We start from the raw sequence: 24,395 nt of genomic DNA on the forward strand, positions 1-24,395 counted from the left end.
GATTGTGGTAATTTGTTACAGCAGCAGTGGGAACCAAATTCACTCACCATCCTGATAAAGTCCATTCCCCTTCACTTTCTTGAATTGGGCTTCAGCCCCTGGGAGGATCAATCTGGGCGCTCATTTCTTACCACTATAACCACCCTCTTAAGCGCCTTCTCTCTTTTCTAAAGAAGAGAGAATTTGCAATCATCTTTGAGGTTCGTCTTGGAGAGAGTCCCTATTTACTGAATATCATGGATGCTTACCAGGATGAAAAGGGAACCTTATTCTTACCATGAATTTTCATATCAGCTTTTACTTGTTATTAGATATTTATTATAAGTGTACAATATTTAGGTGATAGAGAAAAAATCTAGAGATGATTCTATACTATATCTAGAGAAAACAGATGTCAGTTTGCAGAGGAATGTCTTTCACTGTGCTCTTTCAATGGCCTTAGCTGAACTGTGGATTTTCTTTGTTCCAAAGTATACTCTTTTGGGTGAATGCCAGGGCGGAAGAAGGGAGTCTGAGCTCTTCTGGGATCTGTGCGTGTGCATGAATCTCTTTGCCTCTGTGAACTGTTCCTTCTCCTTCTGAAAGTGTCTGGTGCCTTTTATTCATTCAACAAATATATATGAGTATCGCTTTTTCCTAGGCACTGGACATGCAGTAGGAAAAAAAAAACACCGGAAAGAAATCTCTGTTCTCTTGAGTTTACATTTACTTGTGTTTTCTATTTTATTTCGATTTCTATCCTACAAGTTTATGGTCATACCAATGCAAGCTTCTCTGGTAATTTCCAGGTGTTGGGATATTGATCCCAAAATATTTACTGGCAGGGGAGCGGATCTACCAAAGCTGACTGATTTTACTGTGAGACTTTGAAATATCTTTTGGACAATTTTTTCTAAATTCATTTACAGAAGACACTATTGCTGTTAACATTTATTGAACTGAGAAAAGTCGTATTTTAAGCTTTTTATGTGTTAGCTCTTTACGTGTATATATCAGGTAGATTAAGTGTCATCTTTAAAATCAGAGAGCAAAGAAAAGATTTAAACAAGACACTGACCTATGTCTGTCTGTTAAGTAATATTATATTTACTTCCTTGTAAAATGGATTCTCGTGTGATTGCAACAGCCACAGTTTCACTCTCCAGTGTCTCCACTAGCACCTGTGTAACCCGGACTAGCCTCTGAAATATAAATTTCTGTAGTGTAAGTGCTGGGCATTATGCTTTTTGATTTAAGTGCCTGACATTAAGCTTTTGATTGCCAAGGCACCCATTTCAAAAGAAAACCATCTTGAATAATCATATTATGGGCTGTAAGACATAGCTACCAGCAAAAGGACCTGAGAAGGAACTAGGCCACTCCCAACTCATTTAGTTCCCTCTTTCAGAAAGCCTTGGTTAACCTAGACAACTGAGTCCTTGAGAGATCCTGCCTTTTCCTTCCTGAGACTACTATCTGCTCTTGTGCTTTAAATTAGCCAATAAAGACAACCTGACAAACCCTAGGCTCCCTACAGTGGGACCCTAATAAAAGCAGAGCCCCAGCTTTGTGTTCTCTCTGTCTCCCTGTCTCTCTCTCCCCCCAAATAATTCCCCCACCAGTAAGCCTGGGATACAGAAGCAGCTGTGCTGCTGCACTATACCCACCCCGCCTCCCACATACATGCACATGAACTTTCACACTAGCATATCCCTTGCCTGTGCAGCTTGAGTGATCTACTCTTGTCTCTCTCAGTCATCGTGGTCATGGACCTAGTTTTGCCCATTTAGCTTAATTTACCTTTCTTCTGTCCTTCATGTTCCTCAGGCAAACTTTCCCTCTGGGATCTCCCTTTTGTTCAAGGTTGATCCAAACCCTATGTATTCTTAGAATATATCCATTCTCATATTCCCGAGTTTCAGGAGCTTTACACAGGAACTCAAGTCCCTTGCAGGTGGGACCAACAAGGCTGGGTTGCGTTCTTGTAAACTATGAAACTGGATCAATAGATGTCTAGTTTCAGTAGAGACTGAAGAACCTCTAGGAAAGATCTAAACTGTGTCTATTACTTGAGACAAAGCACATCTAAAGAACTTGTGGGGAGGGCTGACCCCAGAATATTTTCAGGTTCTATTTGGAGTGAGTTCTTCTTTAAGAGAATTTATGCTGAAGGAAAACAGAGCCAGGCACAGTGACCTCAGCCCAGGAACAATGCCTTTTCATTAGGGGAGTATAGCTGTTCTAATGGCAGCACTGGGATTAGGACTCCTATTTTTGCCTCTTCAAACATATGCCTTCAACTGTATGTCTGTTACAACAAAGGCAGGTTCATAAGTTATCATGAAAAGCACAGTTTGCAAAGAAATTATATTCTGTTGTGCAGATCCCACTTATAAAATATAACTTAAAGAGAGGAAAACATCCTCCTCTCCAACATGGCTTTAAAGTTTAGAGTAGTACTCAACTCTAACATGATGAGGACTCTGGGTATGGGTAGTGGTTGGACAAATTAGAGGGAGCAATTGGAGGGACTTAAGTGCTTCACAGTAAAGCTTACTGTGGCAACCACACATGGAAAAATCGTGTGAAAACCATCAAAATTTAGGACATGGGAAATACCCCTTGAGGATTTCTAGAACTAAAGGGGCTGGTGAGGTGAGTTCATGGTTATTAACTTTGCAGGGAGAAGAAATCCTGAATTTCCACAATGCCAGCGAATATTGGTAGTTAATTGAATGTTAAAGTAACTTTTCAAAACAGAAAAAATATGCGATGGGGCATCACTGTAGTCTGCGTCTAGCCAGCAAAATGGGAAAAAAAGAGTAGAGGTAGTCCACCTGCTTCTTAAATTCCATGGTAAAGAAATGCCTACATCATTTACACTTACATTTCATTGATTGGAATTCAATCACCATTTGTTGAAAATCCCGTCCATTCACAAACTGTGCTGGGACAACTAGATATCCACATGCAAAACAATAAAATTGTCTCAGCAAACTAGGAATAGAGTAGAACTTCCTTGACTTGATAAAGAACATATACAGAAACACCACAGCTAACACCATACATAATGGTTAGGAACTAGCTTTACCATTAAGATCAAGAAAAGTCAAGGATGCCCCCTCTCACCACTCCTTTTCAAAACTGTACTGGAATTCCTAGCTAATGCATTAAGACCAGAAAATGATATAAAAGGAATACAGATTGGGAAGAAGAAATAAAACTGCCTTTGTTTGCAGATGAAGTGTTTGTCTATGTAGAAAATCAGAAAGAATATCCAAAAAGATTGGAACTAATAAGCAACTCCAGTAAGGTTAGAGGATAAGGTTAATATAAAAAAAGGCAATTGCTTTTCTATATAACAGCAATGAACAAGTGAAGTTTGAAATTAATAACACAGTACCTTATATATTAGCACCCTCAAAAATGAAGTACAAAAAAAATGAACTACATAGAGGAGATTGGGAAAGATGGCGGAAGAGTAAAACGCAGAGATCACCTTCCTCCCCACAGATACACCAGAAATACATCTACACGTGGAACAACTCCTACAGAACACCTACTGAACGCTGGCAGAAGACCTCAGAACTCCCAAAAGGCAAGAAACTCCCCACGTACCTGGGTAGGGTAAAAGAGAAAAGAAAAAAGACAAAAGGATAGGGACGGGTCCTGCACCAGTGGGAGGGAGCTGTGAAGGAGGAAAGGTTTCCACACACTAGGAAGCCCCTTCGCGGGTGGAGACTGCGGGTGGCAGAGGGGGGAAGCTTCGGAGGTGCGGAGGCAAAGCGGAGAGATTCCCGCACAGTGTATCGGTGCCAACCAGCACTCACCAGCCCGAGAGGCTTGTGTGCTCACCCGCCGGGGCGGGCGGGGCTGGGAGCTGAGGCTCGGGCTTCGGTCGGAGCACAGGGAGAGGACTGGGGCTGGCGGCGTGCACACAGCGTGCAGGGGGTTAGTGCAGCACGGCTAGCCGGGAGGGAGTCCGCGAAAAAGTCTGGGTCTGCCGAAGAGGCAAGAGACTTTTTCTTCACTCTTTGTTTCCTAGTGCGCGAGGAGAGGGGATTAAGAGCGCGGCTTAAAGGAGCTCCAGAGACGGGTGCGAGCCGTGGCTAACAGCGCAGCCCCCAGAGACGGGCATGAGACGCTAAGGCTGTTGCTGCCGCCACCAATAAGCCCATGGGCGAACACAGGTCACTATCCACACCTCCCTTCCGGGGAGCCTGTGCAGCCCGCCACGGCCAGGGTCCCGGGATCCAGGGACAACTTCCCCGGGGAGAACGCACGGCGCGCCTCAGCCTGGTGCAACGTCCCGCTGGCCTCTGCCGCCGCAGGCTCGCCCCGCACTCCGTGCCCCTCCCTCCCCCCGGCCTGAGTGAGCCAAAGCCCCCGAATCAGTGGTTCCTTTAACCCCGTCCTGTCTGAGAGAAGAACAGATGCCCTCCGGCGACCTACACTCAGAGGCGGGGCCAAATCCAAAGCTGAACCCCGGGAGCTGTGCAAACAAAGAAGAGAAAGGGAAATCTCTCCCAGCAGCCTCAGAAGCAGCGGATTAAAGCTCCACCATCAACTTGATGTACCCTGCATCTGTGGAATACCTGAATAGACAAGGAATCATCCCAAATTGAGGAGGTGGACGTTCAGAGCAAGATTTATGATTTTTTCCCCTTTTCCTCTTTTTGTGGGTGTGTATGTGTATGCTTCTGTGTGAGATTTTGTCTGTATAGCTTTGCTTTCACCATTTGTCCTAGGGTTTTATCCGTCCGTTTTCTTTCTTAATAATTATTTATTATTTTAATAACTATTTTATTTTATCTTACTTTATTTTATCCACTTTCTTTCTTTCTTTTCTTTCTTCCTCCCTCCCTCCATCCCTTTCTTTCTTTCTTTCTACATTTTCTCCCTTTTATTCTGAGCCCTGTGGATGAAAGGCTCTTGGTGCTGCAGCCAAGAGTCAGTGCTGTGCCTCTGAGGTGGGAGAGCCAACTTCAGGACCCTGGTCCACAAGAGACCTCCCAGCTCCACATAATATCAAATGGTGAAAATCTCCCAGAGATCTGCATCTCAACACCAGCACCCAGCTTCACTCAACGACCAGCAAGCTACAGTGCTGGACACCCTATGCCAAACAACCAGCAAGACAGGAACACAACCCCACCGATTAGCAGAGGGGCTGCCTAAAATCATAAGTCCACAGACACCCCAAAACACACCACCAGACGTGGACAAGACCCAGCCTCATCCACCAGAACACAGGCACTAGTCCCCTACACCAGGAAGCCTACACAACCCAGTGAACCAACCTTAGCCACTGGGGACAGACACCAAAAACAACAAGAACTACGAACATGCAGCCTGCAAAAAGGAGACCCCAAACACAGTAAGATAAGCAAAATGAGAAGACAGAAAAACACACAGCAGATGAAGGAGCAAGATAAAAATGCACCAGACCTAACAAATGAAGAGGAAATAGGCAGTCTACCTGAAAAAGAATTCAGAATAATGATAGTAAAGATGATCCAAAATCTTGGAAATAAAATAGACAAAATGCAAGAAACATTTAACAAGGACCTAGAAGAACTAAAGATGAAACAAGCAACAACGAACAACACAATAAATGAAATTAAAAATACTCTAGATGGGATCAATAGCAGAATACCTGCGGCAGAAGAACGGATAAGTGACCTGGAAGATAAAATAGTGGAAATAACTACTGCAGAGCAGAATAAAAAAAAGAGAGTGAAAAGAACTGAGGAAAGTCTCAGAGACTTCAGGGATAATATTAAACACACCAACATTCGAATTATAGGGGTTCCAGAAGAAGAAGAGAAAAAGAAAGGGACTGAGAAAATATTTGAAGAGATTATGGTGCAAAACTTCCCTAGTATGGGAAAGGAAATAGTTAATCAAGTCCAGGAAGCACAGAGAGTCCCATGCAGGATAAATCCAAAAAGAAACACTCCAAGACACATATTAATCAAACTGTCAAAAATTAAATACAAAGAAAGCATATTAAAAGCAGCAAGGGAAAAACAACAAATAACACACAAGGGAATCCCCATAAGGTTAACAGCTGATCTTTCAGCAGAAACTCTGCAAGCCAGAAGGGAGTGGCAGGACATATTTAAAGTGATGAAGGAGAAAAACCTACAACCAAGATTACTCTACTCAACAAGGATTTCATTCAGATTTGAAGGAGAAATTAAAAGCTTTACAGACAAGCAAAAGCTGAGAGAGTTCAACACGACAAAACCAGCTTTACAACAAATGCGAAAGGAACTTCTCTAGGCAAGAGACACAAGAGAAGGAAAAGACCTACAATGACAAATTCAAAACAATTAAGAAAATGGGAATAGGAACATATATATTGATAATTACCTTATATGTAAATGGATTAAATGCTCCCACCAAAAGACACAGATTGGCTGAATGGATACAAAAACAAGACTCATATATATGCTGCCTACAAGAGACCCATTTCAGACCTAGAGACACATACAGACTAAAAGTGAGGGGATGGAAAAAGATATTCCATGCAAATGGAAACCAAAAGAAAGCTGGATTAGCAATTCTCATATCAGACAAATAGACTTTAAAATAAAGACTATTAGAAGAGACAAAGAAGGACACTACATAATGATCAAGGGATCGATCCAAGAAGCAGATATAAGAATTGTAAATATTTATGCAGCCAACATACAAGAACCACAATACATAAGGCAAATACTAACAGCCATAAAAGGGGAAATCGACAGTAACACAATAATAGGGGATTTTAACACCCCACTTTAACCAATGGACAGATCATCCAAAAGGAAAATAAATAAGGAAACACAAGCTTTAAATGATACATTAAACAAGATGGACTTAATTGATATTTATAGGACATTCCATCCAAAAACAACAGAATACACATTTTACTCAAGTGCTCATGGAACATTCTCCAGGATAGATCATATTTTGGGTCACAAATCAAGCCTTGGTAAATTTAAGAAAATTGAAATTGTATCAAGTATCTTTTCCGACCACAACACTATTAGACTAGATATCAATGACAGGTAAAGATCTGGAAAAAATACAAACACATGGGGGCTAAACAATACACTACTTAATAACGAAGTGATCACTGAAGAAATCAAACAGGAAATCAAAAAATACCTAGAAACAAATGACAAAGGAGACATGACGACCCAAAACCTATGGGATGCACAAAAAGCAGTTTTAAGGGGGAAGTTTATAGCAATACAATCCTACCTTAAGAAACAGGAAACATCTCGAATAAACAACCTAACCTTACACATAAAGCAATTAGAGAAAGAAGAACTAAAAAACCCCACACTTAGCAGAAGGAAAGAAATCATAAAAATCAGATCAGAAATGAAGGAAACGGTAGCAAAAATCAATAAAACTAAAAGCTGGTTCTTTGAGAAGATAAACAAAATTGATAAACCATTAACTAGACTCATCAAGAAAGAAAGGGAGAAGACTCAAATCAATAGAAACAGAAACGAAACAGGAGAAGTAACAACTGACACTGCAGAAATACAAAAGATCATGAGAGATTACTACAAGCAACTCTAGGCCAATAAAACGGACAACCTGGAAGAAATGGACAAATTCTTAGAAATGCACAACGTGCCAAGACTGAATCAGGAATAAATAGAAAATATGAACAGACCAATCACAAGCACTGAAATTAAAATGGTGATTAAAAATCTTCCAACAACCAAAAGCCCAGGACCAGATGGCTTCACAGGCGAATTCTATCAAACATTTAGAGAAGAGCTAACACCTATCCTTCTCAAATTCTTCCAAAATATAGCAGAGGTAGGAACACTCCCTCACTCATTCTATGAGGCCACCATCACCCTGATACCAAAAGCAGACAAGGATGTCACAAAGAAAGAAAACTACAGGCAAATATCACTGATGAACATAGATGCAAAAATCCTCAACAAAATACTAGCAAACAGAATCCAACAGCACATTAAAAGGATCATACACCATGATCAAGTGGGGTTTATTCCAGGAATGCAAGGATTCTTCACTATACGCAAATCAATCAACGTGATACACCATATTAATAAATTGAAGGAGAAAAACCATATGATCATCTCAATAGATGCAGAGAAAGCTTTTGACAAAATTCAACACCCATTTATGATAAAAACCCTGCAGAAAGTAGGCATAGAGGAAACTTTCCTCAACATAATAAAGGCCATATATGACAAACCCACAGCCAACATTGTCCTCAATGGTGAAAAACTGAAAGCATTTCCAGTAAGATCAGGAACAAGACAAGGTTGCCCACTCTCACCACTATTATTCAACACAGTTTTGGAAGTTTTAGCCACAGCAATCAGAGAAGAAAAGGAAATAAAAGGAATCCAAATCAGAAAAGAAGAAGTAAAGCTGTCACTGTTTGCAGATGACATGATACTATACCTAGAGAATCCTAAAGATGCTACCAGAAAACTACTAGAGCTAATCAATGAATTTGGTAAAGTAGCAGGATACAAAATTAATGCACAGAAATCTCTGGCATTCCTATACACTAATGATGAAAAATCTGAAAGCGAAATCAAGAAAACACTCCCATTTACCATTGCAACAAAAAGAATAAAATATCTAGGAATAAACCTACCTAGGGAGACAAAGGACCTGTATGCAGAAACTTATAAGACACTGATGAAATAAATTAAGGATGATTCAAATAGATGGAGAGATATACCATGTTCTTGGATTGGAAGAATCAAGATTGTGAAAATGACTGTACTATCCAAAGCAATCAACAGATTCAATGCAATCCCTATCAAATTAACACTGGAATTTTTCACAGAAGTAGAACAAAAAATTTCACAATTTGTATGGAAGCACAGAAGACCCTGAATAGCCAAAACAATCTTGAGAATGAGAAACGGAGCTGGAGGAATCAGGCTCCCTGACTTCAGACTATACTACAAAGCTACAGTAATCAAGACAGTATGGTACTGGCACAGAAACAGAAATATAGATCAATGGAACAGGATAGCAGCCCCAGAGATAAACCCATGCACATATGGTCACCTTATCTTTGATAAAGGAGGCAAAGATGTACAGTGGAGAAAGGACAGCCTCTTCAATAAGTGGTGCTGGAAAAACTGGACAGGTACATGTAAAAGTATGTGGTTAGATCACTCCCTAACACCATACACAAAAATAAGCTCAAAATGGATTAAAGACCTAAATGTAAGGCCAGAAACTATCAAACTCTTAGAGGAAAACATAGGCAGAACACGCTATGACATAAATCACAGCAAGACCCTTTTTGACCCATGTCCTAGAGAAATGGAAATAAAAACAAAAATAAACAAATGGGACCTAATGAAACTTAAAAGCTTTTACACAGCAAAGGAAACCATAAACAAGACGAAAAGACAACCCTCAGAATGGGAGAAAATATCTGCAAATGAAGCAACTGACAAAGGATTAATCTCCAAAATTTACAAGCAGCTCATGCAGCTCAATAACAAAAAACAAACAACCCAATCCAAAAATGGGCAGAAGATCTAAATAGACGTTTCTCTAAAGAAGATATACAGACTGCCAACAAACAGATGAAAGAATGCTCAACATTAATCATTAGAGAAATGCAAATCAAAACTACAATGAGATATCATCTCACACCAGTCAGAATGGCCATCATCAAAAAATCTAGAAACAATAAATGCTGGAGAGGGTGTGAAGAAAAGGGAACACTGTTGCACTGCTGGTGGGAATGTGAATTGGTTCAGCCACTATGGAGAACAGTATGGAGGGTCCTTAAAAATCGACAAATAGAACTACCATATGACCCAGCAATCCCACTACTGGGCATATACCCTGAGGAAACCATAATTCAAAGAGAGTCATGTACCAAAATGTTCATTGTAGCTGTATTTACAATAGCCAGAAGATGGAAACAACCTAAGTGTCCATCATCGGATGAATGCATAAAGAAGGTGTGGCACATATATACAATGGAATATTACTCAGCCATAAAAAGAAACGAAATTGAGCTATTTGTAATGAGGTGGGTGGACCTAGAGTCTGTCATACAGAGTGAAGTAAGTCAGAAAGAGAAAGACAAATACCATATGCTAACACATATATATGGAATATAAGGGAAAAAAATGTCATGAAGAACCTAGGGGTAAGACAGGAATAAAGACAAAGACCTACTAGAGAATGGACTTGAGGATATGGGGAGGGGGAAGGGGGAGCACTGATGTTGTGGGGAGGGTGGCATGGACATATATCCGCTGCGAAGCGTGGAGCAGATGACTGGTGAGGGGTGGCTGCATAGCGCAGGGTGATCGGCTTGGTGCTTTGTGACCGCCTAGAGTGGTGGGATGGGGAGGGTCAGGGGGATGTGGGAGGGAGGAGATGTGGGGGCATGTGTGTGTGTATGGCTGATTCACTTTGTTGTGGGGTGGAGGCTGATGCAGCGTTGTGGAGCAATTGTACTCCAATATAGATGTTAAAAAAAAAAAGAAAATTTTAGGTCAGTAAATTTTTTACTGATCCCCCCCCGCAAAAAAATGAAGTACATAGGTATAAATCTAACAAATATGTACAAGATGTATATGAGGAAAATTAGAAAACTCTGATTAATGAAATCATACAAGAACTAAATAAATGGAGAGATAGTCCATGTTCATGGATAGGAAGACTCAATATTGTCAAGACTAGTTCTTCCTAACCAGCTCTTCCTAAACCAAAGCATAGCAAGTTATTTTGTGGATATTGACAGATACCAAAGTTTATATGAAGAGGCAAAAGACCCAGAATAGACAACTCAGTATTGAAGGAGAACAACAGAGTCAGAGGACTGATATCACTTGACTTCAAGACTTACTATAAAGTTACAGTAATCAAGATGATGTGATATTGGTGAAAGAATGGACAAACAGATCAATGGAACATCATCAGAAGAGAGAGTCCAGAAATATACCAAGAAAAACACAATCAACTGATCTTTGACAAAGGGTCAAAGACAACAAAATGGAGCAAAGACAGTCTTTTCAACAAATGGTGCTGGAGTAAATGAACACCCACATGCAAAAAACTGAATCTAGACACAGACCTTACATCCTTCACAAAAATCAACAGAAAATGGATGATAGACCTAAATATGAAATGTGAAACTATAAAACTCCTAGAAGATAACATAGGAGAAAACCTTGATGATGTTCAGTATGATGATGTCTTTTTAAAACAGCTTTATTGAGATATAATTGATATATTAAAAACAATATACTTAATGTATACAATTTGGTTAGTTTGGACATAGGTATACACTTATGAAACCATCATCACCATCAAGATAATAGACATATCTATCACCTCTAATTTTCTTTGTGCCCATTTGTTGTTGTTGTAAGAACACATGAGATCTACCTTCTTAACAAAATTTTAAGTGCACAACACAGTGTTGTGAACGATAGGCACTATGTTGTACAGCATATCTCTAAAACTTATTCATCTTGCATAACTGAAACTTTATACCCATTCAACAACACCCTATTTCCTCTCCCCCAACCCCTGTTAACCACCATTCTCTCTTCACTATGAGTTTGACTATTTTAAATACCATGTATATGTGGAATCATGTAGTGTTTGTCCTTCTCTGACTGCCTTATTTCACTTAGCATAATGTTTTACAGGTTCATTCATGTTGTCACAAATAGCAGGATTTCCTTTTTTAAGGCTGAATAATATTCACTTCTGTGTATATACCACATTTTCTTTATCCATTCATTTATCAATGAACATTTGGGTTGTTTCCATATCTTGGCTGTTGTGAATAATGCTGCAATGAACAAGGGAGAGCAGAAATCCTCTTGAGATCCTAATTTCCATTATTTTGAATATATATTCAGAAATGGAATTGCTGGATCACATGGCAATTCTATTTTTGTTTTTCTGAGGGGCTTCCATACTGTACCCTATAGTGGCTGCACCATTTTACATTCCTAGAGCAGTGTCTAAGGGTTCCAATTTCTCAAAATCCTTGCTAACATTTGTGATCTATTGTTTTTCTGATAATAGCCATCCTAACAGGTGTGAGGGGATATCTCATTTTGGTTTTGATTTGCATTTCCCTGATAGTTAGTGATGTTGAGCACCTTCTCATATACCTGGTGGCCATTTGTATGTCTTCTTTGGAGAAATGTCTACTCAAGTCCTTTGCCTTTTTTTCTTTTTTTGGCTATGAAGTTGTAGGAGTTCATTACATATTTTAGGTATTAGTCGCTTAGATATATGGTTTGCAAATATGTTCTCCCATTCTGTAGTCTGCCTTTTCATTCTGTCGATTATTTCCTTTGTTGTGCACAACATTTTAGTTTGATATGGTCTCATTTGTCTATTTTTGCTTTTGTTGCCAGTGGCTTTGGTGCTATATCCAAGAAATCACTTCCAAGACCAACATGTTGTTGTTGTTGTTGTTTTACTGAGGTATAGTTGATTTACAATACTACGTTTCAGGTGTACAACAGTGTTTCACAATTTTTAAAGATTATACTCCATTTATAGCTATAATAAAATATTGGCTATATTCCCTGTGCTGTACACTATATCCTTGAAGCTTATTTATTTTACACATAGTAGTTGGTACCTCTTAATCTCTTACCCCTATCTTGTCCCTCCGCACATCCCTCTCCCCACTGGCAACCACTAGTTTGTTCTCTATATCTGTGAGTCTGTTTCTTTTTTGTCATATTCACTAGTTTGTTTTATTTTTTAGATTCCACATATACATAATAACATACAGTATTTGCCTTTCTCTGTCTGACTTATTTCACTAAGCATAATACCCTCCAAGTCCAATCATGTTGTTGCAAATGGCAAAATTTCATTCTTTTTTATGGCTGAGTAGTATTCCATTGTATATATATACCACATCTTTTTTAAAATTTTATTTTATGAAGTATAGTTGATTTACAGTGTTGTGTTAATTTCTGCTGTACAGCAAAGTTATTCAGTTATACATACATTCTTTTTCATATTCTTTTCCATGATGGTTTATCACAGGATATTGAATATAGTTCCCTGTGCTCTACAGTAGGACCTTGTTGTTTATCCATTCTGTATATAATAGTTTGCATCTGCTAATCCCAAACCCCCAATCCATCCCTCCCCTACCCCCGCCTCCCCCTTGGCAACCACAAGTCTGTTCTCTATGTCTTTGCGTCTGTTTCTGTTTCGTAGGTAAGTCCATTTGTTCAACATCTTCGTTATCCATTCACCTGTTGATGGGCACTTGGGTTGCTTCCATGTCTTGGCTACTGTAAACAGTGCTGTGGTGAACACTGGGGTGCATGTATCTTTCAAATTAGAGTTTTTGTTTTTTCCGGATATATACTCAAGAGTGGAATTGCTGGGTCTATGGTAGTTCTATTTTTAGTTTTTTGAGAAACCTCCACACTGTTTTCCATAGTGACTGCACCAATTTATATTCTCACCAACAGTGTATTATGGTTCCCTTTTCTCCACTCTTCACCACCATTTGTTATTTGTGGTCTTTCTGATGAGGTATGAGGTGATATCTCATTGTGGTTTTGATTTGCATTTCTCTGATGATTAGAGACACTGAGCATCTTTGATGATGACAAGCAATGTTGATTAGTGCCTGTTGGCCATCTATATGACTTCTTTGGAAAAATGTCTATTCAGGTCTTCTGCCCATTTTTTAATTGTGTTGTTTGTCTTTTTGATACTGAGTTGTATGAGCTATCTATATACTTTGGATATTAACCCCTTTATTGGTCATATCATTTGCAAATATTTTCTCCCATTCAGTAGGTTGTTGTTTAGTTTTGTCATCCTCTATGCTTTTATCTAACAATTTTACAGTTTCAGGTCACATGTTTAAGACTATAATCCATTTTGAGTTGATTTTTGTAGATGTTAGGACTCTAACATATCTTTTGGGGGAACACAATTCAACTCATAACAAATGATTAAAGTTTTTAGAAATAGTGGTGATGGATTTACAACACTATGAATGCAACTGATGCCACTTAATTATCCACTTAAAATAGTTAAAATGGGTACATATATACAAAATGCAATATTACTCAGCCATAAAAAAGAACAAAATAATGCCATTTTCAGCAACATGGATGGACCTAGAGATTATCATACTGAGTTATGTCAGACACAAAGACATATATCATATGCTATAACTTATATGTGAAATCTAAAAAAAAGGTATAAATGAACTTATTTAAAAAACAGAAGTAGAGTCATAAATGTAGAAAACAAACTTATGGTTTCCAGGGGATAAGGGGGAAGGATAAATTGGGAGATTGGTATTGACATATACACACTACTATATATAAAATAAATAACCAATAAGAACCTGCTATACAGCAAAGGGAACTCTACTCAATACTCTGTAATGCCCTATATGGGAAAAGAATATTAAAAAAAAGAGTGGATATATGTATATGTATAACTGATTCACTTTGCTATACATCTGAAACTAACACAACATTGTAAATCAACTATGCTCCAATAATTTAAAAAAATTAAATATAGTTAAAATGGCAAATTTTATGTCATATATATTATAAAAAAAGACATCATACCTTCTCTTCTCTCCTCAAACCCCAATTACCTCCTACCTATTCCTCAGTCTCAGATGATAACCTTGCTTCTTATTTCATTGAAAAAGTAAAAGTGGTTTGAAGAGAACTTCCACAAACTCCTACTGCCATATCTACTTGCATCTGTGCCCATAAATTCTGCCTTTTCTGATGTTCTCTGAGTGAACTGTCCATGCTTCTATCTAAAGCTTGCCTCTCCATTTGTCCATTGGATGATATCCCAACTCTCCTACTCAAGGTCATTGTTCCAAAATTTTCTTCTCTCTTTTATCCTAAAATTTTCCCTCTCTTGTGGAATATTCCCATCAATATTCAAACATACTGTACTATCTCCTATCTTAAAAACAAAATTCTCTCTTTACCCCATATCATTCAATAGCTATTACCCCATTTCTCAGATTCCTTTTGCTACACAATTCCTTAAAACTGTGGTCTTCAGTTACCAAATCAATGCTGTCTCCTCCTTTTCTCTTGAAACCATGCTAATCTTTCATCTCCAACATCCAATGAAGTTTCACTGATCCATTGAAATTGCTCTTGTCAAAATTGCTGATGATGTCCATGTTGGTAAATCCAATAACCAGTTCTCGATCCTCATCTTGACCTACCATCCTAGTGACCATACAATTTATCATTCAAATTGGAACATTTCTGAGAGTGAAAAAGTATTTTGTTAACAATTATTTCTGTACAACAGACATAAACTGGGACTTTCCTGGGAAAATAGGGATATTCTGTCACCTTACCTATCAGCAATGTTAGGCAGGGTTGAAAACTTCCTTCTTGAAACATCTTGACTTAGCTTTCAGGATACCATACTCTCCTGGTTTTTCTCCTACCTTACTGGCTACTCCTGACTGCACATTCTTAGCTTTCTTTTTTCAATTTTGCTTTTACTAGTTCATTATCATCTCCTATATCTCAATATTGAAATGCCCCAGAGCTCAATCTTTGGACTTCTTCCCTTACTACTTACATTATCTATATTCCTTAGTGATCTCATCCAGTTTCATGGCTTTAAATACCATCTATACCTTGACAGTCAAATTTCTATCTCTAATCTGGAACTCTTTCAACATTCCGAGACACATATATCCAACTGCCTACTTTTCATCTCCATGTATACATATAAAAGGCATCTCAAACTCAGCATGTCCTAACCTGAGCTCATGACCTTCTCCCTAAAACCTGCTCTTCCCAGTCTTCATTCATCTCAGTAAATGACAGCTTTATTCACTCAGTTGCTCAGCATCAGAATCATCGATTCCTCTCTCTTACTTTGCTTTCAATCCATGCATAATATCCACTGGATTTACCGCTAAAATATATGCCAAAGCTGGACACTTATTACCACTTCCACAGCTAACATCTTAGTCCAAGCCACTATCATCTCTGACCTAGACCACTGCAATTACTTCCTAGCTTTCAATTGGTCTCCCTGTTTCCATTCGTGTTTCCCTAGGGTTCATTCTTTACACAGCAGACAGGATTATCCCTTAAAAACATAAGTTGTATCACACTGCTCCCCTTGTCAAAATCCTCTAATGGCTTCCCATAACACTTAGAATAATATCTAAACTTCTTTCCATGGCCTACAGTATCTCACAAGATCTGGCCCCTGGCAACCACTTTACACTTCTCTCCAACCACTCTCTCTTTGCTTACATTTGAGCCACACTGGCCTCCTTGCTGTTTCTTGAATAAGCTAATCACATCTCTACCCAAGGAACTCTACATTTGTTGTTCCCACTACCTAGAATACTTCTTCTGAAGATAGTTTCATGCTTCATTCCCTCAGTTCTTTCATGTATTTACTCACAGAGAACTTCTCTATCTCATCCAAAATAGTATCCTCCCTTCCAATATCCTCTATCCTCATATGCTGTTCTTTTCTCCATAGCATTTATCACTACTTAATATTACATTACATATTTTATATATTTACTTTCTTATTATCTGTTTCCCTTCATCCCTAAATGTAAGCTATATGAGGATGACACTTTATTTTTTTCTATGCTATATTCCCAGGACCTAGAAACAGTTCCTGGCACATAATAGATTGCTTAATAAATACTTGCTGGATATATAAATGCCTCCAGAACACTGGGGTGTCTCTTCTGTTGATTATATAAATCATATCAGTTTACACTATGATCTTAAATCTGAGAGTTATTACACTTTTATGTGCTTCTATCACTGACCAAGCTAAGAGGCACCCCATTAAACATCTTTAGACTAATTAGTTTGTTGGAGATAATATTTTTTGTTGCTAAAGGTGAAAGTACCCCACCCAGTGTTTTTTTATTCTGCCATCTAAAGCAGATAGAAAGTTAATGTATACACACTACCACACTGGAATTGGATATAATACTGAAAAAGGGCTATTGGTTTGCTAGGATTTATAAAATTTGGAATTTTAAAGAAACGTCCACAAAATTCTATATATTAACCATAAATATGGGTCTTCTGTTTTCCCAAACTGATGTAAGATGCCAAGCCAATAAATAAAAGTTTGAGGATGTATTAGTTTGCTGGGGCTGCCATAACAAAATATCACAGACTGGGTGGCTTAAACAGAAATTTATTTTCTCACAGGTATGTAGGCTAGAGGTCCAAGATCAAGGTGTCAGCAGGTTTTGTTTCTCCGGAGGCCTTTCCCCTTAGATTTCAGATGGTCACCTTCTTGCTGTGTCCTCATGTGGTCTTTCCTCTGTGTGCATGCATGTCTGATGTCTCCCTGTGTGTTCAAATTTCCACTTCTTATAAGGACACCAGTCTAATGGCCTCATTTTAACTTGATCACCTCTTCAAATGCCCTGTCTCCAAATATAATCACATTCTGAGGTATAAGAGATTAAGATATTAACATATGAATTTGGGGAAAGGGGAACAATTTAGCCCATAACAGAGGGTTATCATGATAAAGAGAAAGTTAAAATGAACCCCTATCATATGTACAGGAAGTCCACCACAGAACAGGTTTCCAAGTTGTTTAGTTCATTGTGAGGTGAAATGTACAGAATGGTAAAATTTCACAACTCCGCTTTGGAAAGGAAACCTGGGGAGTTTGACGCCCATCTGTTTTCACCTTATTATAATATACCCTTGTGTGAACTCATGGGTGATGACTCGATGGATGTCTGTCAAATATGTCCAGATAATACTCAAAACTCAAAATATATGAATAGCCTATTTTACCACAGTATCTACCCATCTGGAACTTGCTTTACTGTTTCTGTGACCACTGCCTTTACTGTAAGTTGTATGGTAGACTGAATAATGCCCCTCCTCTCCAGATGTCAATATCTTGATCCCTGGAACTTGTCAGTATGTTACCTTACATGCTAATGTAAATAAGTTAAGGATTTTGAAATGGGAAGATTATCCCGGATTATGAAGATGGGCAAATGTAAGTATAGGATCCTTAAAAGAGGGAAGCAAGAAGGTCAAAGACAGAAGGAAGAGATGGGACAATGGAATCAAAGTTTGGAATGATGCAAGGAAAGGACCATGAACCAAGGAATGTAGGCAGACTCTAGAGGCTCAAAAAAGACAAGGAAATGGATTCACCCTTCATAGCCTCCAGAAGGAATCAGCCTTGCCAATATCTTCACTATATCCCAGTGAGACTAATTTTGGACTTTTGACCTCCAGAACACTAAAATAATAAATTCATGTTGTCTTAAGCAACCATATTTGTAGTAATTTGTCACAGGACCAATAGGAAACTAAGAAAAGTGGTCTCTGATTTTAAGCAGTAGAGAGAGATACTAGAACTCTTCTTTAGGGAATTACCTAGGTGAATTGTTGAGAATATTAATATTAAGCACATCGCAAAGTCCCTATCCACTCCGCCCTAACCCTACTGCTGTATGTCCTAAATCATAAGGCTGTAAAACAACAGCTGATAAGACCTTTCTGGAGTTTAAGGGGATTATTTAGAATTTAGGAAATAGCACCAAGGCCTATTTTCAAGCTTAAAGATCTCAAGCTTGTTTACTGCTCTGTGAGGAAAGGTGAACTCATAAGTATTATTTTGTGATAACAGTGACAGATAAAAATAAAGTAGGTGGAAAAACTCAGCATACGGTCTACAAGTGTATGATTACTAACTAGTATGTTCCCTAATGCCTATTGAATCCTTTGAGGAGTAGCAACAGCCCTTCTTTTCCTAAGTCCTGACTAGCCTCTCCTATTCCCGGAAAAAGCTATTTGTAATTTTTAAAAAGGTACAGAAAAGCATACATGATATTATCAAAGTTTTTAAAGAGATGCTATAACTGCTAGCATCCTTTGAATAGCAAACTATAATAGCATTTCCCAAACATTCAATTTATGGTATTTTTCCCTGCAAGGATTAATGATGATTAATTATTTCCAACTAACATATAAATATGGTGGTTCTGGATCTCTGATACACAGAGTTTACGAAAGTGATGAGGTTAAAAAGTCTCCACATTGTGTTTACTACCAGAATCTAAGATTCATTTGCATCTCTGACAATGTAGCTTGCTAAATAAAAGAGCCTCATAATCAAAATGAACAGACTAGACCAGAAACCATAAAACTCCTAGAGGAAAACACAGGCCGAACAATCTTTGCCATAAATCGTAGCAGTATTTTTTGGATCTGTCTCCTAAAGGAAAGGAAATAAAAGCAAAAATAAACAAATGGGACATAATTAAACTTAAAAGCTTTTGCACAGCAAAGGAAACCATTCACAAAACGAAAAGAAAACCTACTAAATGGGAGAAAATATTTGTAAATGATATGACCAATAAGGGGTTAATAGCCAACATATATTATAAACAGCTCATACAGCTCAACATCAAAAAAACAACCCAGACTTCCCTGGTGGTCCAGTGGTTAAGACTCCATGCTTCCACTGCAGGGGGCACAGGTTCGATCCCTGGTACCCCTGGTTGGAGAAGTTCCACATGCTGCGTGGTGTGGCAAAAAAAAAAAAAAAAAATGTTAAAAAATTTTTGAAACATTAAAAAAATTTTTTTAAACTTTAAAATTTTTTTTAAATTTTAAAAAAACAAACAACCTGATTAAAAAATGGGCAGAAGACCTAAATAGACATTTTCCCAAAGAGGAAATGCAGATGGCCAACGGACACATGTAAAGATGGTCAACATTGCTAATCATCAGGGAAATGCAAATCAAAACCACAATGAGATATCACCTCACACCTGTCAGAATGGCTATCATTAAAAAGAACACAAATAGGGGCTTCTCTGGTGGCACAGTGGTTGAGAGTCCGCCTGCTGATGCAGGGGACACGGGTTCGTGCCCCGGTCCGGGAAGATCCCACATGCAGCGGAGCGGCTGGGCCCGTGAGCCATGGCCGCTGAGCCTGTGCGTCCGGAGCCTGTGCTCCACAATGGGAGAGGCCACAACAGTGAGAGGCCCGTGTACCGCAAAACAAACCAACAAAAGAAAACCAACAACAACAAAAAAGAACACAAATAACAAATGTTGGTGAGGATATGGAGAAGAGGGAGCCCTCGTACACTGTTAGTGGGAATGTATTGTAAATTGGCATAGCCACTATGGAAAACAGCATGGAGGTTCCTCAAAAAACTAAAAATACAACTACCATATGACCCAGCAATACCATACCTGGGTATATACCTGAAAAAAACAAAAACACTAATTCAAAAAGATACATACACCCTAATGTTCACAGTAGCATTGTTTACAATAGCCAAGACATGGAAACAACCCAAGTGCCCATCAATAGATGAATGGACAAAGAAGGTGTGATACACAAACACACACACACACACACACACACACACACACACAATGGAATACTACACAGCCATAAAAAAGAATGAAAATTTGCCATTTGCAGCAACATGGACAGACCCAGAGAGTACTATGGTAAGTGAAATAAGTCAGAGAAAGACAAATACTGTGTGATCTCTCTTATAGGTGGAATCTAAAAAATAAACTAGTGAATATAACAAAAAAGAAGTAGACTCACAGATATAAAGAACAAACTAGTGGTTACCAGTAGAGAGAGGAAAGAGGGGAGGGGCAATATAGGGGTAAGGGATTAAGAGGTACAAACTATTACGTATAAAATAAGCTACAAGGATATACTGTACAGCAAGAGAATATAGCCAATATTTTATAATAACTATAAATGGAGTATAATCTTTAAAAATTGTGAATCACTATAGTGTACCTGTGTAACATATAGTATTGTACATCAACTATACTTCAATAAAAAAAATGAACAGAGACCATGTGGCTCTTGCTAAAAATCCACAAATGCAATCAATATCAAAATTCCAAAGACCTTTTTAGCAGAATTGGAAAAACAGATTCTCAAATTCACATGGAATTGTAAGGGGCCTCAAATAGTCAAAACAATCTTGAAAAAGAACAACTTTGGAAGACTCACAATTCTTTATTTCAAAACATACTACAAAGCTACAGCAATCAAAACAGAGTGGTACTGGCATAATAATACATATATAGATAAATGGAATATATTTGAGAGTCCAGGCATAAACTCCTACACCTATGGACAACTGACTTTTGTTTTAGTTTTTGTTTTTGTGGTATGTGGGCCTCTCACTGTTGTGGCCTTTCCCATTGCAGAGCACAGGCTCCAGATGCGCAGGCTCAGTGGCCATGGCTCACGGGCCCAGCCGCTCCGTGGCATGTGGGATCTTCCCAGACCAGGGCACGAACCCGTGTCCCCTGCATCGGCAGGCAGACTCTCAACCACTGTGCCACCAGGGAAGCCTGGACAACTGACTTTTGACAATGGTACCAAGACCATTCAATAAGAAAATAAATGTCTTTTCAATAATTGCTGCTGGGACAACTAGAAAGCCACATGCAAAAGAATGATGTTGGACCCCTACCTCATACCATATATAAAAAATAACTCTAGGGAATTCCCTGGTAGTCCAGTGGTTAGGACTCTGAGCTTTCACTGCTGATGGCCTGGGTTCAATCCCTGGTTAGGGAACTAAGATCCCACCACAAGCCGTGTAGCATGAGCCAAAAAAAAAAAAAAAAAGAGAAGACAAAGAAAAAATGTTGTTCTCAAACTTGTTTTTTTTAAGAAGGACATTATGTTACCTACATGGCCCTGTGATTAGGGGACTTATGACTAAGATAATATCTACCAAGAAATGTTCAGTAGCATGAAAGAACACTCAAAAAACCATAATACTGAGACTTATGGGTTTCAGTCTGACATGTAAAGAGCTTAGAAGTCATCATTCCCTTTGTCACTGTAAGAAAAAAACTGAACAAACTGAAAATCAGTATCTTTTAGATCCACCAGAGAATTGAGGTCACAGGACAAGCCAATGCCCCCAAAACTAAAGAGAGAAGTGGATACTGAGAACCATAGGTTACTGAGAGCAGAAACTCACTGCTCTCAGTGGGCTCTCATGAAGTTTAAATGTTTCTATTAATACTGGAGTCAGTACTGGAACACTTATACAGTAATTGATGAATTGCTGGAGGCTCTGTGTGATCTAGTTTTAGAATTAAAAAATCCAGTGGGTCCCCTGAGAGGGGTCTCCATACTTTCATGAGTTTTACCATCAAGAGCCCTGCCAGGTTCTCAAGGTGAAGAGTGGAGAAATATATCCTTGTTCCTCTAGTAGGTGGAGGGAAAAAGTAACCATCTGAAATATACCCAGAGCATTCTGTTCTCCTTAACAAATGCCTGCTTCCCCCAAGGGAAATTATTTTACCAGAGCCTAACTGAATTGAGTTTTACCAGAGCCTAACTGACCTAGGGGAATGAAACACCAAACTCCAGCCCCTGTTAGCATTCAATGTGAGGGAAGGGAAATACTTATCTCCAGTCCCCTCTAGCCTTCCTGTACCACCTAATGGGGAGCACAGAGCTGAGAAGCACGTATAAAGGTAGCAGCACAGGGGTACAGGTTCACTATAGGACTAAGACCTAATCATAAGACTACAGAAAAATTCCCCTTGTCCTCACACTTTATTACCACAGCAATTAGGCTCCTGTATACTAACAAGGTATTACAGCTGAAACAACTATAAGTCTCAGACCCTATAGAGGAAGGATTCTCTAAGGAAGCCAAAGACAACAGAGCAGGGAAAAGCAAGGACACTAGAGTAAATTTTAGTCTCTGACACCTACAACTACAGAAAACATTAAACACAGTCTAACAACTCCTAGACAGATAAACATAAAACCTTACACTAAAGGCCTATTTCAGTTCTGTTGCCCAATATATTCTGTCCGGCTTTCAACAAAAATTTACAAGGCATGCTAAAAGGAAAAAACAGTCTGAAGAGAGAAAGCAAGCATCAGAATCAGACTTAGATATGGCACGAATTTTGGAACAATTAGACCAGTATGCTAAAGGCTCTAACAGAAAAAGTGGACAACATGCAAAAGCAGACGGGTAATGTAAGCAGAGAGACGAAAACCCTAAGAGAGAATCAAAATGAAATGCTAGACATTAAAAACACTCTAACAGAAATGAAGAATGCATGTGAAGAATACCTTCATCAGTAGATGAGACATGGCCAAGGTAAGAATCAGTGAGCTTGGAGATATGCCAATAGAAATTACACAAACTAAAAAACAAACAGAAACAAGAATGAAAAACAAAGAACAGAATATTTAAGAACTGTGGGACATTACAAAAGTTGTGCTTTCTGTGTGTAATTGTAAGCTTTTAGCAGTTTCTCTTCTATCTCTGGGCCTCAATGGGGGGCAGAAACTGCTTTGAATTCCTGAAGAGGCCTGTACGGCAAAATAAATATATCAAAAATAACTTTTACCATTAAAAAAAAAAGTTGTAACATATAAATAATGGGATAACAAAAGGAGATGAAAGAGAGAAATAAACAGAATACCTATTTGAAATAATAATGGCTGAAAATTTTGTAAAATTAATGATAGATGCAAATTACAGAAAGGAGCTCAGAGAACACCCTACAGAATAAATATCAAAAAAATCTACACTTAGGCATATCATATTCAAGCTTTAGAAAATCAGACAAAAGAAAATCTTCAAAGAAGCCAAAGGAAAAAATGCCTTACTTATAGGAGAATAAGGAAAAAATTACATTGGACTTCTCTTCAGAAACTATACAAGCAAAAAAAGAGTGGAGTAAAATATTTAGAGTGTTGGGCTTCCCTGGTGGCGCAGTGGTTGGGAGTCTGCTTGCCGATTCAGGGGACACGGGTTCGTGCCCCGGTCCAGGAAGACCCCACATGCCGCGGAGCGGCTGGGCCCGTGAGCCATGGCCGCTGGGCCGGCGTGTCCGGAGCCTGTGCTCCGCAAAGGGCGAGGCCACATCAGTGAGAGGCCCGCGTACCGCAAAAAAAAAAAAAAAAAAAAAAAAATATTTAGAGTGTTGAAGAAAAAAACACACTGACCTGGAATGTTGTATCAAGTAAAATACTCCTTCAAAAGTGAAGAAGAGATAAAGATTTTCTCAGGTAAATAAAAATTGAGAGAATTTATTCACAGTAGACTTGCCTTGTAAAAATGTTAAATTCTTCATAAAGAAGGAAAATTATATAGGTGTGAAACCAAGATCTATCTATGTGAAGAAAGGAAGACAATTTGAGAATGAATAGATGAATTTAAAAGATATTTAATTTTTCTTATTCCTGATGATCAAATAACAGTTTGTTCAAAATAACAATAGAAACAATATATTCAGTGATTACTGTATATAATTGAAATGAATGGTAACAATATTGTAATGGTTGGGAGAGAGGAATTGGGAGTATATTGTAATAAAGTATGAGAACTACGCAAG

The 24,395-nt window shown here is 38.5% G+C and overlaps 1 protein-coding gene across 6 annotated transcripts in view; it reads right to left on the reverse strand.

The window, feature by feature from the left end:
• The window catches only part of ARMCX5 (armadillo repeat containing X-linked 5), a 149,686-nt gene that overhangs the window by 94,295 nt on the left and 30,996 nt on the right, over positions 1-24,395 (reverse strand). For 4 of the 6 annotated variants that reach the window (XM_089904256.1, XM_089904258.1, XM_089904257.1 and 1 more), the window contains one exon: positions 1-24,395. This exon is cut by the window's right edge and continues 13,743 nt beyond it. The exons of the other annotated variants lie outside the window; for them this stretch is intronic. The gene's annotated coding sequence lies outside the window, so the exon portion shown is untranslated. 6 annotated transcript variants of the gene reach the window in all.

Source organism: Delphinapterus leucas, chromosome X, assembly GCF_059928025.1.
Source record: "Delphinapterus leucas isolate spDelLeu-1000000601 "Yukka" chromosome X, BTC_Dleu_Yukka2, whole genome shotgun sequence".
Classification (NCBI taxonomy): domain Eukaryota; kingdom Metazoa; phylum Chordata; class Mammalia; order Artiodactyla; family Monodontidae; genus Delphinapterus; species Delphinapterus leucas.